This window comes from Erpetoichthys calabaricus, chromosome 11, assembly GCF_900747795.2.
Source record: "Erpetoichthys calabaricus chromosome 11, fErpCal1.3, whole genome shotgun sequence".
Taxonomy (NCBI): Eukaryota; Metazoa; Chordata; class Cladistia; order Polypteriformes; family Polypteridae; genus Erpetoichthys; species Erpetoichthys calabaricus.
The window spans coordinates 143,365,503-143,381,019 of NC_041404.2; the positions used below are offsets into that span (position 1 = coordinate 143,365,503).

A 15,517-nucleotide genomic window follows, 5' to 3' on the forward strand; every position below is an offset into this window, starting at 1 on the left:
TTACATTGTAAAAATCGATTATTAGAAGTGGAACTAGACAATCGGAACACACACCAACCACTACTAGCAAACAAACAGGAAGTAGATTTACCCGCCACCGCGTCACTTCCGAATTTTTGTGAGTCGCTCCCATTCATAACGAAGAGGAGTGGGCGTGTCTCGTCATTGCGTACGCAAGGCGCCGAGCTTACCGGAAGTATCTGAAACGCGCCGTTTTTTACTTGCCGCCCATTATAGGATCTCCACGTGAGAGTCGAGGTTGCGGGCGGCATTATAAAAAGTCCACGAGAAGCGCAACGAGAAGAGACGGCGTAAGTCAGGAGCATGCAGAAGTGACATTGACATTTCGCTGGCAGGACTGCGGAAAGAAAACAGTAACGAGAGAAACCGAGGCGCGACACATTTCTGGGATGCTATAAGGTATACCGAAGTGAGACGTTGGGGTTACTTTTACCTGAAAATGCATCTGATATTCTAAAGTTTATAAATTCAAATAAAATGCAGGCAACTGTTAAGAAATCTATGGATTGCAGTGAGAAGTATACTCACATTTCCTGTAACTAGCAAGTAGTGAGAGACGTTTTAATAAAGCAAAGATAATTAAAATATGTCTGCGATCTTTGATGGCAGAGACAAAGGTTGAATTTGCGGCAATTCTGTTTATCGAAAATGACACCATAGAAAAACTGGATTAGTCAGAAATTATTAGCAACACTGCTGACATGAAATCTAGGAAGTGGATACATTAAGAGGGCTGTCATTAATTTATCTTAGATAAGATAGCAATTAAATAATATTTTACAATTTCATATCCATTTAAAAGACATTGTATTGTGTGTTATGTTATAGTATTGTATATCAGTGTATACATTCAATTGTATTGTAATTTTCTGTTTATTTCATTACCTAATTACGGGGGGGAGGGGCACTAAAGTCTGCACTGATTTATGGATTCTGAACATGTATGTATTGTGTCCTGGGGGATTATCAATAGATGTGCTTACAGGGACCATGCTTTTACTTTTCATGTCACCAGTATAGTGCCAAACAGGCTGCCACAAAGAAAAATGTAAACATTGATGTGAGGATGTAAAGGAAATGATGTCATGTGGTCGGAGGTTTTGACAATTTGACAACGTTCTCAACTGTCACTGAGCATTTCTCCCTTGTTCTTGCATTTATAATCCCGCAGTTTTTTCTTGCATGCCTATGGGCCATCATGTTTGCCTGCTTTTTAATCACTCAGTATTCAAGACTACTTCTTACTTGTCTGTATGGATCAAAGTCTTCTCTGCTTGTTCTTTTTTGTTCATCACTGAATCACCTTCTACAATTTGCTTGACGCTCAGCAGATGTTGCCTCGATTTTCTTTTTTTCCTCCTGCCATTATGGCGGTTCTCACTTGCTTTTACCATCACTTTGCCATAAACACACGCCCGCAGGTCACTTTGCCATTGTTTATTTACATTTGATGAGCAATAAATACAACACTTACAGATGATAATAGATTCTGGACATGTATGTACTGCGTCCTGAGGGATTACCAATAGATGGGTTTATAGGGATCGTCCTTTTATTACAATAAACTTTTCTGGCCACCAGTATAATGGCCAACAGGTGTCCTCAACCACAACTTTTTTTTGAGTTTCCAGAACATATCAGACTATATTCAGGACTAGCTGAAATACCCAGTGTTGCCCAGGAGGAAAATATAGTGTTTTTTTTTAATTGTTTGAGAAAAACATAAATTAACAAACAATCAAAACTCAATCATGTATTTGTCTTGCTGTCTTGTATGCATGTTATCCAGTTGACGCTCAGAACCAGCCAACTCTATTTAATTTCAAAAGCAACAGGCGTGTGGTGGTGTTCATACATAAAGAATGCTGGCAGTCACTTCTAGTTCACCCTCTGGTGGTCATTCCGAGTGTCAACTGGATGATAATATGCATACATGATCGCAAAATCACCTCCCACCCTGCCCAGAAGGGGTGGGTTAGGGTTGGTTTAACCCTACAGTATTTTTAGTTGACCAGTGAGAAACATGTGTACCAAGTTTCATGAAAATCGCTCCCGCCATTCGGACGTGATGCTGGAACATACATACATACAGACATTGAAATTATATATATATATATATATATATATATATGATAGATATATAGATTACTTCTTGCTTGTCTGTGTGGTTTATCGTCTCTGTCCTCCTTCTTTGACATGATCAACCACCAGATAATTCACCGACTTTTATTTAGGATTTTGTTTTGTGATTTGGAGAAAGATTGGTTAGCACTCTCGGTTGCGAGCTCAGTCAGTTATTGAGAGATGTTAATTCTTCCGGTCCCTTTTCTGTTTATCTTCATGATGTATCGAATTTGATTTATAATTTTGTTTTGTGATTTGATGAGGGATCAGTTAAGACTCTCAATAGCGAACTTTGCCAAATTTTTGAGACATGTTCATTCTACTGGTCCTTTCTCTGTTCACCTGCTCGATTCATCTAGTTTGTTTTATATTTTGTTTTAAGAATGGTGAAAGGTCGATTAGGACTCTCTGTATCAGCACAACCAAATAAAGGGTCATCACATGTGTTTGCTTCCTTATCTGAGTGTGGCTTGATTGAATATTTGGTGTGCAATTGTCTATGTAAATTCTCTTAATGGTTCTCTGACTTATTTTCTGGCTAACTATTTCTTAATTATTGTTTTAACATTTCTGGCATTTTGAAAAACTAGGGGGCTTTGCCACCTGCGCGCTTCACTTACCAACCCCATTGTGGTTCTACCGCTCGCGTATGGGGATGCGGATGTACTGTTTAAACAGATTGTTATTTTCATGGGAATTGTTACATATGCATAATAGACCTAACTATTTCACATTACAGCAAGTAATTAACCATATTAAAAATAGTAAAATGTAATAGATTGTTTCATGTTGCATTAGAGTAATTTGTTGTGTGCTTTGAAATTAACACACAAATACTTTTTAAACTTTTACTGTAAAACTTCAGTAAAAGCAATTTTTTTTTCATTAAATTTCCATCAATATCGCATTGAATTTTGATTCTGTGTTTGAATTTGCATCGTGACTACGCAACGTATAACTGCCCGTGAGTGAATTTCGTTTCTTTCTCTCTAATAAATAAACCGACTTTCTCGAATGTTTGTCCCTGTGATTTGTTAATTGTCATAACAAAAGCTATTCTAACAGGAAACTGTAAACGTTTTAATACAAATAGCATATTAAGATCTCCTTTGTTGTCTAATGTTATCCCCTGAAGATGTACTACATTACCTTTCTTGGATACATCCTCCTTTTTACAGTAATTCGGCCGCTGGAAGACCGAATGGTGTTAACGGTTGTAGATATTCTTCGTGATATTGTAAATTGATGTTTTCATCTTCCACACGATCACCAACTGTTTCAGCAGAGTGTATTGATACGCATTTAACCAATTTGCCATGTAACCGATCGACAATTTTCACGTTAATTCGTTTGACTTTGTTGTTTCTCGGTGCTGGGATTGCCCATGTACTCATTTCTTCTGTTGATAACCCTTTGAGATGAAATTCTTCAATATGATTTGGACATAATAAAATTGGTTTGTCTCTTGTGTCATCTTCATTCAGCTTCATTTCCTGACCCCTTTAACTCAAAATTTTCACTGCCAAGTCAGAATAGGCAAAATTCTAAGGGTCACACTCCAAACTGGTATTCGTGAAGAGAAAGGCGGATGCGCCTGAATGATGGATGGGAAGCACCCCTAATGTCAAAATTTGCACACCATATGTCATGCAGCCACTGTCACACACCCATTCTCGCAAACACATGGGCAGTGATGCTTAAGTGTGATTGCAGTTTCTCTCCCACCCTGTTCAAACGAAAAAAGGGGATGGGGGGGGGGGGGGGGGGGGGGGGGGGCGAGGCTCCTCCATCCTGCTTTCAAACTGCTTGGAATGAATTGACTTGCCAGCTACACCTCCCACTGTTATTCCACATTTTTATTTGCCTGATTCCTCTGCCAGGAAAAGTAAAAGAAATCCTTTCAGATTTATTCACTGTTCCAGAAAAGAAGCAAAGAAAAAAAGCGTAGGAAAGCTTTTCCTGCGCTGCTCTGGACATCTGGTCCTAGGCAGGAAGTTCCTCTCTGGAGATTCGGCATGCAGTTTGTGTGTGTGTGTGTGTGTGTGTGTGTGCATCACTGAGCAGCTCAGAGGCCCCCTGATCAGATGTTAGGGCCTCCCTGTATAGACAAACCAGAGGTCCAGGCAGGAAGAGAAAGACACAAGAGGAAGGAGAGGAGGGGAGCAGAACATACAGTAATTATCAAGAGAAGGCTGGCAGGAACATAGGGAAAGGACACAAGAGGTTAGAAGATGAAGAACAGGGAAAGAGTATTTATCAAGACAAGGCAAGTCAAATGGACAGGGCATAGACTAAATCAGAGAAATGCAAGATAGGGCAGAGAGAAAGCTTGAAAGAAAGTGGCAAGGTTAGAAAAAAATTAAACGGGAGGAGTGAGAGCAGGAGAAGGAAGGCACATGAAGTATTAAGAAAAGCCCAGCAAGGAAGACTCAGTAGAGGGGACAAAAATATGAGACATAAAAAGTAGCAGGAGGAAAGGACACAAGAAGTATGACAGCACAAAGAAGAAAGTAATTACCAAGGAAAGGTCACTAGGATGATTCACAATGAATCAGAAAAACAGAACTTTGGTCAAAGGAACGCTGGAAAAAAACAGACCGGGGCTGGAGGAAATGGAAATAACAGGAGTGAGTGAAAGTATTATGTGAAGACTAGCAAAGAAGACTCAGTGCAGGATGAATCAGAGGAGCATTGGAGGGGACAAAAAGAGGAGCATGAGGAAAGGACACGAGGAATGAAAGCTGGAAGAAGAAAGTAATTATTAAGAGATGGTCACCAGGATGTCACAGTGAATTGAAAGAGCACAACTGGGGTTAAGGAAAAACTGGAAAGAATCAGACTGGGGCAGGAGGAAAGGACACAAGAGTAGTGAGAACAGGAGAAGGAGGGTGCAGAAAGGGTTAAGAGAAGGTTAGGTCAGGTTAGGTTGGGGATCATGCAATGGTATATCACGTTGCCGCACCCACCACATGATGAAACAGCTCAGGATCCTGGTTGACAACCCCCCGGGCAGACATAATTTCCAGTCCCACCCTCCGGAAATGGCCCTCTATCTGCCGCAGCCAGGTGCTACGTGGGCATCCCCTTGGCCTGGTCCAGCCACTCAGGTCCTCAACAATGAGGATCCTGCGAGCCGGGTCACCCTGAGTGAATCGCACCACATGGCTGTAGTGCCGTAACTGACGTTCCTTCACAATGCAGGTAATATGCCTCTTTTGGGACTAATTAAGCAACACAAAGTCAAACCAGCAGTACCCAAGGATTCTCTGAGGAGACACACATGAAGGAGTCCAGTCTTCGTCTCAGGTCACTGGATAGTGTCCATTTCTCGCAACCATATAGCAAGACAGGAAGCACCAGGACTCTAAAGACTTGGATCAAGTCAATTAAGAGAAGCCTTGCAAGATATTGTAGATTTATTCAATGTGAACCACAGACACATGGACTAAATGATCTATTAGTATGATGGAGAGTGGGACTTTAGGGACCTTCAGATCTCACCTTCATGTTATTTTGGACAACCTTGGTGAATAGGATGGACAAGCTTGTTGGACTGAATGGCCTGTTCTTGTCACAATTGTTTTAATGTACTGATATCCAAGATGAATTAGGGGAGGAGCAGGAGAGGGGTCAAGGAGACGTTGCAAAGACAAGAGCAGGAGGATGAGATGCAAAAGGATTATGAGCTGGGGATTCCTGAAAGACAGGAAGAGGACACGATGGGGACAAGGAAAAGGAACGAGGCTGAAGAAAGAGGATGTTTTAATAGAAGATTGATTAGAAAGAGTCCGTTTAAGTGGAATCAGAGGAGCATTAGAAGGGGAAAATTTTAAAAGAAATTAAGAGCATAAGAAATGGGCACAAGACAAATGAGAGCAGGTGAGGAATGGTGAAGAAAAGAATCATCAAGAGAATGTCACCAGTATTGAATGGATTCAAGATGACTAAGAAGGGTGATATTGGAAAGACAGGGATAGGAGCAGGAGGATAGTGTGGGGCTGGGGTAAAGGGGGCACTGGAAAGAAACCGACAGGAACAAGAGGAAAAGAAACAAGGGGAATGAGAGTGGAGGAAGACTGGTGAATAGAAGAATTATCAAGAGAAGGTTAGCTGGACCATAGAGTTCAAGATGAATGAGAAGAGGCAGAAGAGAGGGAAAAGAAAACATTGGAAAGACTGGAGCAGGAGGATAAGATAGAGGACTACGAGATGGAGAATATGCTGCCCAGGAAGAAAGGGCACAGATTAAATCAGAAGGGGGCATGAGGGGGGCAAGGAAACAACTAGAATAATAGAGAAACAGGGCAAAGAGATCTGGAGCTGGAGAAGGATGATACTGAAAGTGTTAAGAATGACAAGGAGGACTCAGTGCAAGATGAAATAGAGGAATTGGGGGGGGGGGGGGGGGGGACAAACAATTATGAAAGAAATAAAATAGGACCAGGAATAAAGAACACAATAGGATTGAGAGAAGAAGAAAGTAATTATCAACAGAATGTCGCCAGGATGATTCACAGTGAATCAGAGGAGCACAAGTGGGGTCAATGGAAAGCTGGAAAGGGCAGACAATGGCAAGAAGAAAGGAAACAAGAGGAATGAGAGAAGGAGGGCGCAGAAAGTATTGAGAGAAGACTAGCAAGGAAGGTGATTCATAGGAGCACTAGAAGGAGGAAAAATCAGAAAGAATTAAGAGGAGCAGAAGGAAAGCATATAAGAGGAATGACAACAGGGGGAGAATGCTGAAGAAAATAAATATCAAGGTAAATGAATGAGAAAAGTGACATTGTAAAGACAGGGACATGATGATGGAAATGGACAGAGGCAAGGGGAAAGGACACAAGACCCTAAAGGAATGGGCACAGGAGAAGAATGGTTAAGACATTATCCAGAGAAGGTCACCAGCATGATTCACAATGTATCAGAGGACCACTCCTAGATAGATACTTTATTAATCCCAAGGGGAAATTCACAATTGACAAATTGACATTCACAAATTGACTCCTGGGGTCAAGAGAAAGCTGGAAAGAAACAGACAGGGACAGGATAAAAGTAAACAAGAGGATTGAAAGCAGGAGAAGGAGGATGCCACGAATATTAAGAGAAGATTAGTAAGGAAGACTCTGATATTGTGGACGTTTAGGCATTTTTTTTTTTTTTTTTTTTTACTTTTAGAGTACTCGTCCTCTTTCTAGGCCTGTGTAGGTCAGAGACTGGTAGGGGTTTGGTTGCCTGAGGTGAGATCTGTTCCTGGGGCTCTTACCTGCAAAGGTTTTTTTGTGGTCATTTTTAAGGCCTATGTGTGGAAGGATTTATGAGAGGGTAGCAGAGCAGGAAGGTAAGATGAGATGATTAAAAAGTCTGAACAGGTGGTGAAGCAGGAGAAGAAAAACATAACAAACATGGAGGAGGAAGAGATGCAAGAGGATGATGGGGGCATTTTTGAAGAGACGTGTGAAGGTGGAGCAGAGCAAGCAAGGAGAACAACTGACATGACATGAGGGGGTGGAGACAAAAGGGACAGGATAGGAATCGGGGGGCGCACGTGAAAAGAAGCTTGTAGAGGAGTCGTTAAGTGAAGGTATTGCAGAGGCAGAGAGTGCCCGGTGTTATATGGGAAAGGAGAGAAGGGGACAAGAGCTGGCAGATGAATAACAGCAATAAAAATGACTTTGAGGAAACCTAAAAGAAGGAGTGGCCAGAACAGACTGATGTGCCCATTGGGTGACTGTAGAGGACAAGCAGAAGTGTTGCCACGGACAGATGCACCTCCTTTACAAACACTGATGTGCATGTTGAGACTGGCATCCCCACTGCCCATGATCTGTCTGCCTGCGCTGAGCTGCAGTGGCCTCCTCTATGCCTGGATGAAAACCCTGCAGATTTGACCTACACTCTGCTTTCTCCTTCCCATTGCTGTGGATCAACCCTGTTGTGCTGGCACCATTACATTTGACTGTTTCTGTGTGCCCATTCCAGTCCCTTGTATGTCTGTCCCCTACAGGCTCATCTCATGGCAAGCTCAGCATGCTTTCTCTGAACCACACGTTCCCACTCAAGTTTCTTACCCATTTCAGTGCCAGTGAGTGAGCTCTGCCCTCCATTGGACTGAAGTGGCTGGCGACATCCAGATTTTGTGTGTGGCTCATTCTGATTTGTGACTCAAGTCCCATGTTCCCATGAAATCCACAAACTTACAACATCGGAAGCTCGTACTGCGACCCCCGCCCGTCTGCGGTGGCGCTCTGGACTCCTCACATCTGGGTTCACTTAGCCCCACAGTTTGGGAGCCAATTAAGAAAACGGCAGACAAGATCTGTGCCAGCAGGAAAGGCCAATTACAAGAGGCTGGGGGCCCTCTGCCGGGGGCAGACCCATGTACCCTGACAGAAAAACACAAACCAAACGGTGTGCGCACATGTAGGGGTGATCTGACTGCCCAGCCCGAGGTGCCAGCAGTGCCACTTTTGGAAAGACACAGGAAAGTGAGAAGGCAGGGCAGACATCCCCCACATTTAGAGAATAAACAAGGTTAAGACTGGCATGCAGCTACCTAAGAGCAAAGCTGAGTGGTCAGTGCTGTTTGCTCTTCCCTGGCCTCGTCATGAGACCTGCCTTTTGTCAAGAGACGCCAGATCATCTCTGGTTATTATCTCAAGCGCCTTTATTAGATTGCCCAGCATAATCTGTTGTTTCCTGTTTTGCCAGCTTGCCCAGATGGTAGTAGAGCTAGTGAGGCTTTTAGAACAAGTGGCATGCAAAAATGGAGCACACAGACACCGAGACCCATACAGACACACAACATCAGCCAATACAGCGCAGGACACACAGACGGATACACAGAAACAACACAACAGCAGCTCTGTCTGGGACACAACCAGCACAGACATACACAGGTGGTACAACAACACCTGGCACAGACACACACAGGTAGGTGGTACAACAACAGCTCCAACAGAGACACACGACTGCAATGTCAGGCCACACCAACACACAAACACAACTACACTGTCACAGTCGGACACAATTAATAACATCAGCTCACACAATGGCTACACGCACACACTGACACACAAATGCTGCAACTCTGCCCCCTCTCTCTCAGACAGGGCCACGCTGTCAGCTCTGTGCCACACATCAGCAGCACAAGAGCAACAAACACAGACACACAAGGACAATTATCCATCCATCCATCTATTTTCCAACCCGCTGAATCCGAACACAGGGTCACGGGGGTCTGCTGGAGCCAATCCCAGCCAACACGGCACAAGGCAGGGACCAATCCCGGGCAGGGTGCCAACCCACCGCAGGACACACACAAACACACCCACACACCAAGCACACACTAGGGCCAATTTAGAATCGCCAATCCACCTAACCTGCATGTCTTTGGACTGTGGGAGGAAACCGGAGCGCCCGGAGGAAACCCACGCAGACACGGGGAGAACATGCAAACTCCACGCAGGAAGGACCCGTGAAGCGAACCCAGGTCCCCAGATCTCCCAACTGCAAGGCAGCAGCGCTACTCACTGTGCCACCGTGCCGCCCACAAGGACAATCACAAGTCTGCAAATAGATACAGCCAACTAAATGTCCCCCTTTGTACAAATAAAGTGCGGTCTATCTCTTATATACTGCCTTTCATGCCATCTGTGTATTATATAGTGCATATCATGCCATCTATGTTATATATGTATTATAGTTAACAACTAGCTTTTACTGTATATAGTGCCTTTCATATCCATCTAGTGTACAGTGCCTTTCATGTTAATAGATCTATCTATTATTCTTGCATTGCTGCCTGTCTATCTATATGTATATAGTGCTTTTCATATCCATCTAGTGTACAGTGCCTTTCATGTTAATAGATCTATCTACTGTATTATATAGTGTCTTGCATTGCTGCCTGTCTATCTATATGTATATAGTGCCTTTCATATCTATCTAAAGTATCTGTTATTAAGTAGTGCCTTCCATCGCTATCTGTTTGGTTTATAGTGCTTTTCCTATCTATCTATTAGATAGTACCTTTCAAATCTATCTATCTATTATACAGTGCTTTTCATGAATATCTGTCTATTATATAGTGACTGTCATTAATATCTATTTTTCTAACTACATGTTATATAGTGCAATTGCTGCCTATCTGTTATATTAGTGCCTTTTATGCCTATCTGTCTAGCATCAGCTGACATGGAGCAGTACGCTCACACACACACATACGCTCACACACACACATACACACTCATCCACCTGTAACACCAGCTCCCACACAGACACACACACCCACAGCCCAGCTCCTTTAGACGTGTGTGTCTGTGTCTATGAGTTGGCGCTATAATAGGTCGACATCCTCTGGAGGGTCAGCTCCTGCTTTGCAACCCAGTGTCTCTGAATCGGTTTAGGAGGCCTTGTGTGTGTCATGTTGTGTCCCTTTGTCCCCCCTGCTTTTCTCTCCATCTTCCTCGTGATGTCAGCCCACCAGCAGTTCTAGCCTGACAAGACGATGTGTGTGTCGCATTCCCCACAAGTCCTAAACCCTTAACCCGGCGAGCCCCTTACTTTACATTTGATCAATATCACATGGGCGGCTGGAATGCAGTAAGAATGAGGACAATGAAGTCCACATGTGTGTGTTTGGGGGGCGGGGGCATGGGGCCAGCGCTCAGTGCAGAGCAGCTCCTGGCAGGCCTTTGGGTGCGGGGTGGGGATCTCGGACTTAGTGGTACGAGAAGCAGGAGACGCACGTATTTTGGTAGCGGTGAGTGCTGATCTCTTGGGGTGTGTCTGCAAGTCTCTCTGTGAGTTTGGCTGACACTTTTGGCAGCAGACTGCAGCTGGTGTCACGGGGCTCTGTCCTGGTCACGCTGCTGGCAAGACCTCATGACCACTGCCCCATGACTCCAGGTCTAGTTCTGCATTTCTTTTGTCTCTTTATTATTTAGCAGAAGGCATAGTGCAGATTTCAGCCTCAACACACAACTAACCACAATTGTCCATCAGTGGGCATCAGCGTGACCAATTCGTGCATGCAGGCACACAGTGCGTGTCACCTCACTTCAGCAGACTGCCTTCTGCCCACTTGGCAATGCCACAGCAAATGGAGACCACTGAGCAGATCTCACTGCCGGAGGTCTGTCCACTCAACGTTGCATGTGTGAGGATGTAGATAGTCTCAAGGTGCTGTGAAGGGCACTGCTCAAGAACCCTCACCACAGTTACAGTAAATGAGCACCGGACCACATTACAGTAAATGGACACACCTATAGTAACCCCCAAGCAGATAGCAAGGAAGGGGGCTGGAGTTTAATCTTGGTGAGAGACAGCGAATGAGGGTTCTACTAGGGTGCCTGAGTACAAACATAATTAACATACACGTGAGTGGGCACATAATTTAGACTGGCATCCTGCCCTCGGCCAAGTCCTGCCTTGTGCCCAATGCCACCAGGGAAAAAATCCAACTCCCTGAGGTTCATCAATGGAGGGTAAGGCAGAAGAGGGGACCTTCAATTAACCAGCTCAGTGTACATAACAGAAATAAAACACTGAAACCTAAACTTTAACTAACACAGCATAAAAATAATGCCACCTAGGACAATATGATACCAAAATAGCACAAAAAATGTATTGCAACTCAACACAACATAACATAATGTGACAAAATAACACAACACAAAATAACATAACACAACATTACACAATAAGCACAACATAACATAATGAAACACAATAGCATAACATAACATAATGAAACACAAAATAGCATAACACAACATAATGCAACATAACACAAAATAACACAACATTACACAATAAACATAATAGAGCATGTGGCCACCAGGGGGTGCTCGAGCTCCCCAAACACCCGACACAGACAGACACCAGTCCAGCACAAACTAAGTCTTCTCCCAAGTGTTTCCGACGACACAACCAGAAGTATAAATGAAGCACAAGGCAGTCCACAATAACTCATTGTCTTTCTCTTCTCCTCACCCATCTCTCAGCCTCCTGTGCTCCTCCTGGTATGCTTTCTCCTCCTCCATTCTGACTCTGGCTACTGGAATTGAGGCAACCGGCTTCTTTTATGCAGCACTCAGGACTACTTCCAGTGTCCCGTGAGTGTAGTCGGGAAGCACTTCAGTGTGAGATGGGAACCTGACAAAGTAGGGCTACCCAGTGACTTCAGCACCCCCTGGCGGCACCCTCACAACTCAACAGGGCTGAGGCAACAAACTCCAATTCTCTATGTGCCCTTTGGGAATCCGTGGCGCCATAGCAACCCAGGAGGTCAGCCACCTAGCGATCTAGGAGAGATATAAAGCCCTGTGTACGCTCTGTCTCTAGTCCTTACATTATGAAGGTGTCCCAGCCAGGTAAAGGCCCCCGGCCGTCCGTCAGAAGTATAACATAATGAAATGCAAAGTAACATAATAAAACTTAAAACACAACATAATGGAACACGACATTACACCATAAACATAACATAATACAATACAAAATAAATCAACACAGTAACTTAATGTAACAAAACATTACATAATGCAGCATAACAACTCAACATAATGTGACATAACACAAAATAATATCACACAAAACAACATTACACAATAAACATAGTACAACATTATGAAACAATGTAAAATAGCATAACACAATGTAACATAATAACACAACATAATGCAAGATAGATAGATACTTTATTAATCCCAATGGGAAATTCACATTCTCCAGCAGCAGCATACTGATACAATAAATAATATTAAATTAAAGATTGATAATAATGCAGGTGAAAAAACAGATAACAACATAATGCAAGCTTTAGCTAAAGGTGACAAAATATAATACAACATAACATTACACAATAACCACTACACAATGCAACGCAATAACCATCATGATTTTGTAAATCATTTACAGGTTATTTTCTGGCTCTGGTGTCGAGCGCCATATCATTATGGAGGTTTTCAGCATCGAGGAATCTGACGTAATTGTTTGGAATGAAACATTGAATTGAAAAACAAAGTTCATTTTCGATTTGGACAATTCTCCAACTCCATTTTGTTTTTCATTCAGCTGCACTAATTTGCCAGGATTTTCCCAGTATGGGAAATGGCTTCAGAAGTCATGAGCATGTCAGTCATTACACAACAGAACAAAAGTGTCATTCTAGGCACATTTCCTCACCCAACTTATTCCATACCTTTTCATTCACACACACAAGTCTTTCACTGTCTGCATGCATGCCATTAAATTTGAACTTGAAGTGATGGGTGTGGACAACTGTGTTTATGTATTAGAATTCAGTACCTCAACCAAACTGAAGGGGCAGCAGTGAGTAGGAATATTACCCACCTCTGGTACCTTTTATGTTTAAACCAAACAAAACCCCAAAGTCATTTTAAAATCAGGTCTAAAATCCAAGTAAAGTGTTGTTAACCATCAAATGTTATAATTATATAGTGCCTTCACTAGCAGGGTCCAGACATGAACTTCCGGTTGATTCCTAGTCTCAGACTTGGATGGATAAATGAGAGCACACACCTACACCACACTTTACACCCATCTATTATAATTATATAGGGCCTTTCATATCTGTCTACTTAATATAGCACTTTGTTACAACTATTATAATTATAAAGTGCCTTTCCTATCTATCTATCTATCTATCTATCTATCTATCTATCTATCTATCTATCTATCTATCTATCTATCTATCTATCTATCTGCTATTTTTAATATATATAAATGATTTAGATAGGAATATAAGTAACAAGCTGGTTAAGTTTGCAGATGATACCAAGATAGGTGGATTAGCAGATAATTTGGAATCCGTTATATCATCACAGAAGGACTTGGATAGCATATAGGCTTGGGCAGATTTGTGGCAGATGAAATTTAATGTCAGTAAATGTAAAGAATTACACATAGGAAGTAAACATAGGACTGCGGTGGGTTGGCACCCTGCCCAGGATTGGTTCCTGCCTTGTGCCCTGTGTTGGCTGGGATTGGCTCCAGCAGACCCCCGTGACCCTGTGTTTGGATTCAGTGGGTTGAAAATGGATGGATGGAAGTAAACATAGGAAGTAAAAATGTCAGGTTTGAATACACAATGGGCGGTCGGAAAATCAAGAGTACACCTTGTGAGAAGAATTTAGGAGTCATAGTGGACTCTAAGCTATCGACTTCCCAACAGTGTTCAGAAGCCATTAAGAAGGCTAACAGAATGTCAGGTTATATAACATGATGTGTGGAGTACAAGTCACAGGAGGTTCTGCTCAACCTTTATAACACACTGGTGAGGCCTCATCTTGAGTACTGTGTGCAGTTTTGGTCTCCAGGCTACAAAAAGGACATAGCAACACTAGAGAAGGTCCAGAGAAGAGCGACTAGGCTGATTCCAGGGCCACAGGGGATGAATTATGAGGAAAGATTAAAAGAGCTGAGCCTATACAGTTTAAACAAAAGAAGATTAAGAGGAGACCTGAGTGAAGTGTTTAAAATTATGAAGGGAATTAGTACAGTGGATCGATGGCCAAAAGTTTGTGCATACCTGACCATCACACCTATATGAGCTTGTTGGGCATCTGATTCCAAAACGATCACCATTAATATTAAATTGGTCCCCCCATAACAGCCTCCACTTTTCCCTCCACCAGGTTTTGGAATGTATGTTGAGAATATGTGTCCATTCAGCCCAAAGTACTCTTGTGAGGTCAGGTACTGATGTTGGATGAGAAGACCTGACTCGCAGTCTGCTTTTCAATTCACATCAGAGGTATTCGGTAGGCTCGAGGTCTGTGCAGGCCACTCGAGCTCCTCCATATCTTTATGAACCTGAACCATAGTGATCATATTACTCAAGCTCTATTCTTATCATTTATGTCATTAATGCTCCTGTTACTCCAGCAATGACATGTTTGTTCAGCCCTGCTCATTCTCTGCTTTTCAATTTAAGTTCGTGTGGAGCTTTGATGGAACTGGAGAGCTGTGTCATTGCAAGCAACACAGCAGAGTCTGCTGTTGAGTGCTGGTGGTAGGGACCATTTTGGAATTATCAGAATTGTTAAGGGTACCAACACGGTAAACCCCATATAATTACAACAAAAGAAAACCGAAGGGAGCACAATGGCACACCGAAAGAGACAGTAATGTAAGATCAGGTGCTACAGAGTTCTCGCCAGGAGCTCATTTTAGACTGGAATCCTAGTTGCAAATGAGACGCCACCCTTTGGGGACGTTGTATTTTATGGCATCCCAACCAGAAGGTGCAGAGCTTGTTCAGGACATCACAGATGGTGTTGGAGTGCCTTCACTGGGCATCTTCAAAGGACTATGGGGAAAAGAGAAGGTACCATTAGTGACAGCGCCACCTCTC

General features: G+C 43.0%; 1 protein-coding gene across 1 annotated transcript in view; it reads left to right on the forward strand.

The window, feature by feature from the left end:
- The first annotated feature begins 285 nt into the window (after positions 1–285).
- Positions 286–15,517, forward strand: part of LOC114661080 (cytohesin-3) — a 119,038-nt gene continuing 103,806 nt past the window's right edge. The window contains exon 1 of the mRNA XM_051933662.1: positions 286–420. The gene's annotated coding sequence lies outside the window, so the exon portion shown is untranslated. The remainder of the gene's footprint in view (positions 421–15,517) is intronic.